Raw genomic sequence first — 4,672 nt, forward strand, 5'->3', positions numbered from 1 at the left:
CTGAAGGGCTGGCTGTGATGACAGGGGGAGCACAGCACAGAGGGTTGCAGTGAGGGAGATGATCCCAGACTAGCAGGGTTTGGGTCTTAACTGCACTACTGACCTATTGTGTGACCTTGAGCAAATTATTTCACCTCCCCTTGCCTCCATTTATGTGTCAATACTTGGAAATGAATAATAGCACTTACATCATAGGGATGTGAAGAATAATTAAAGGCGGCTTCTTTGTCTGCCACAGCTGAGACAGTTATGGGTCCTTTCTTACCTAAGAAAGGCTTGTGCTTAATTGGAATTCTGCCTATCAATTTGCCCTCCCTTTTCAGATCCATAACTAATTTCAGAACATGTATGATCTTGTAGTTTATCCAGCTTTGTCTTACCATTAGGGTGGTAGCAATGTTTCAGCTTTATAAGTCCTAAATACAAGCAGAGCTGAGATGGCCTTTTCTTCCTTAGATATGTGTAGCTATAATTGCTTAGACAGTAATTGCTTAGATAAGTTCCTGGCACATGGTAAGCACTTTGAAATGTGCTAATAAATAGTGACCTAGTACAGTGCCTTTTGCATTTAAAAATATGTGCATCAAATATTTAGTAGAATAATATTTTTCTCTAAGGTTCTAAGTCTAGTCCCTTTCCATAAAGCTCATACTTATAAGACAAAGGAGAGAAAATTTCTTTAAGAATTCCCATGGTGAGATGGTAGAGGCAAGATGGTGGACTGCAGCCAGCTTTTTGCAGAGGCTCCTGTCCAGAAGGAGACTTAAAGGACAGAAGTTTAGCAAGTAAGCTGATGGTTTAGAGCTGATCCAAGAGAGAAGATTGAAGAATGCACGTCATCCTTGCTGAACCGAGCTGCGACCCCAAAAGACAATCAAAAAGTACAAAATCCACCAACAAGCGGACGGGAGTACCCTCCTCCACAAGAAGGGTTCACAGTTTACTCCATACAAACAAGTGAGCAGAGTTCAAAAATCCTCCCACTCTATCCCATGGGAGAGACCCCCCTAAAACCTGGACCTCCTATCCCTACTAGGGTGCCACAGCACTCTCCTGCCAGGCATAAAACTGTAAAACTGTATAAAACTGTATATATTCTCTACCTGCAAATCTGAACTCCCAGGATTACCCCCCACTCTCACCCTGCGGTCTGGAGGTTTGTCACCCATGGTGTCCAGATTCTTGGGCACTTTCTTGAGAGGAGTGCAGGGGGAAATTGTTGGTGCTGCTCTGTGCTGACTCTGTGGCAAGGGAGCGAGCAGAAGATAGTCAGCTGAGTGGGAATCATACAGGAGTTGCAGTTTCCTGTGTTGCAGACCAGCAGTAGCGGCAGCTGGAGGGGGTCAAGTCCCTGAGGCCATTCCAGAGTTCTGGTCAACCAGAGGTTCCAGGCAATGGTACTGACCTGGGCGGAGCACAGGTAATATGCGCAGCTCACAGACTTAGAGGGAGGGGCTGTGAGTAGAATGCTTGTCTGATTATAATAGCACCTAGCCCTCAGGGGAATATAGCTGAGACAAAGGCCATGGGCAGGCAGAGGTTGGAATTGACACCTGAGTGTAAACACTAATTGCTTGCTGCCCAGGGCTGAGTTTTGTATCAGCTCTAGCAGAGTCTGACCTGCAGAGGAATTTAGCCTTGCTCTGTCCTGTTCTGTCAGCAGCTTCAACCAGGTGCAGGGCTGGAACTGAGTGAACTGCCCCTGCCTATATTAAATACCAAAGGTACCCCTGCTGGACTCAGATCTCTTGGTGACTCAGGCAGTTGTAAACCCAGGGAGCAGTTGCTCACTGGAGTGACCTGGGTCACAGCCCTGTGGGATTACCAGTGACTGGGTGCAAGGTGGGGAAGGAGGCATCAACCTTCCCAGACTAATTCATTTGCTGGGTGGGTCCTTCTGTCCTCATGGAGCAAGGGAGTGAGTCGTATCTGAGCTGCCAGTAGGCTCCTCCTATCTAGTTCCCAGAGACATTTTGAATTCTCCTACCTGAGACCGGTGCTGACTGGGACAACTGATTTGGACAACTTAACTGGGCAAATCACCCAAGGACTATCCAAAGTGGCACCCTGGGTGTATGGTTGAGGGAAGGATTGATTTTCTGAGCTCAATTGTTGTTTGTGAGGGGCAGGGCGACTTAATTGCTGGTATTTCTCCACAGTTAAGACTTCAACCAAGAGTAACTGATTCACTAGGGTAGGACAGAGACCAGCTGAAAATAAGACAGAGCCACTTAGCCCCACCACACCAAGCAGGTCCTCAGTCTCTCAGGCTGTAACACCATATGGGTCCTTGACAAAGCTCAAGGGGAAAAGCCAAATGGGGTAAAATAATCATGGGGCAGAATCAGTGGAAAACTCCAGTAATATGAATAACCAGAGTAGATCAACCCCTCCAAGAAAGGATGTGGCAGAGGCAACTGAAGATCCCCTTCATAAACAGATGGCTGGAATGTCAGAAATATAATTCAGAATTTGGATTGCAAATAAGATCAATAGAATAGAGGCAAAAATAGAACTAGAAATTCAAGGAGAATTCTAAAAGTTCGCTCAAGAATTCAACAAATTCAAAGACAAAACCACCAAAGATTTTGAAACATTGAGGCAAGAGATTACAGCCCTCAAAGATCTGAAAAATACAGTAGAATCTCTTGGTAACAGAGTGCAGGAGGCAGAAGAAAGGATCTCAGACGTAGAAGACAAAGCTGACTATGTACAAACATCCAAAGAGCATCAGAAATGGAAAGCAAGAATGGATCATTCTCTGAGAGACCTCTGGAATAATTCGAAGAAAACTAATATTTGCCTTATAGGAATCCCTGAAGATGACGAAGTTGCTTCGCAAAACACAGAGGCTCTTCTTTATGAAATTATGAGAACTTTTCAGATATGTCCAGAGATCCTGAAATTCAGATTGCAGACAGCTTCAGAATCCCAGCACGACTCAACCCAAATAAGACATCCCCCAGACACATTGTAATTAACTTCACTAAAGTGAATATGAAAGAGAAAATCTTGAAAGCAGTGAAACGTAAGAAAACCATAATCTACAAGGGGGAGGATATTAGAATAACTGCAGATCTCTCTGCTGAAACCTTTCAAGCCAGAAGACAGTGGTCATTGACATTTAATCTCTTAAAACAAAATAGCTTTCAGCCCAGGATCCTGTATCCAGCTAAACTGAGCTTCATTTATGATGGAGAAATTAAATACTTTAATGACATCCATGCGTTGAAGAAATTTGCCATAACCAAACCAGCTCTCCAAGATATTCTTAGACCTATTATCCACAATGACCAGTGCAATCCTCCACCACAAAAGTAAACTAACTCAGAAAATACTGATCAAACTCCAACTTCTACACTGGCAAAAGGATTAAAAACGTCCACTGGACTTTTGAACAACTTGATACCTAAAGTTTTACCAGACTTATCAATAATTTCAATCAATGTGAATGGCTAATGGAAATCAGAAAAAAGCAGGTGTTGCAATTTTATTCACAGATACAATAGGTTTTAAACCAACAAAAGTAACCAAAGATAAAGATGGTCACTTTATATTTGTTAAGGGCAATACTCAATATGATGAGATCTCAATTATCAATATTGATGCACCCAACCAGAATGCACCTCAATTTATAAAAGAGACTCTAACTGACATGAGCAACTTGATCTCTCCCAGCTCCATCAGAGTCAGAGATTTCAACAGTCCTTTGGCAGTGTTGGATAGATCCTCCAATAAGAAGCTTAGCAAAGAAATCTTAGATTTAAATTTAACTATTCAACTTCTGGACTTATCAGACATCTACAGAACATTTCATCTTAACAAAACTGAATATACATTTTTCTCATCAGTCCAGGGAACATATTCCAAAATTGATCACATCATAGACCATAAATCTAACCTCAGTAAATTTAAAGGAATAGAAATTATTCCAAGCATCTTTTGGACCACCATGGAATGAAAGTTTAACTCAGCAACAACAGGAATCTGCAGTCTCATACAAAAACATGGAAGCTAAATAACCTTATGCTGAATGATAGATGGGTCAGAGGGAGATCAAGAAGGAAATTACCAAATTTTTAGAACAAAATGATAATGAAGATACAAGTTATCAAAACCTCTGGGATACCACAAAGGCAGTCCTAAGAGGGAAATTTATAGCATTGCAAGCCTTCCTCAAGAGAACGGAAAGAGAAGTTAACAACTTAATGGGACATCTCAAGCAGCTGGAAAGGAAGAACATTCCAATCCCAAATCCAGCAGAAGAAAAGAAATAACCAAAATTAGAGCAGAATTAAATGAGATTGAAAACAAAAGAATTATAGAACAGATCAACAAATCAAAAAGTTGTATTTTTGAAAAAATCAACAAAATTGATAAACCTTTGCCAACCTAACCAAGAAAAAAAAGAATAAAGTCTCTAATCTTGTCAATCAGAAATGGTAAAGATGAAATAACAACAGACCCTTTAGAAATTCAATAAAATCCTTAATGAATGTTACAAGAAACTTTATTCCCAGAAATATGACAATTTGAAGGAAATTCACCAATACTTGGAAGCATGTCATCTCCCAGGACTTAGACAGAATGCAGTGGAAATGTTGAACAGATCTATATCAATCTCTGAAATAGCATCAACTATAAAAATCTCCCTAAAAAGAAAAGCCCAGGA

Source organism: Otolemur garnettii, unplaced genomic scaffold (genome assembly GCF_000181295.1).
Source record: "Otolemur garnettii isolate 467f Iridium unplaced genomic scaffold, OtoGar3 scaffold00209, whole genome shotgun sequence".
NCBI classification, from domain to species: Eukaryota; Metazoa; Chordata; class Mammalia; order Primates; family Galagidae; genus Otolemur; species Otolemur garnettii.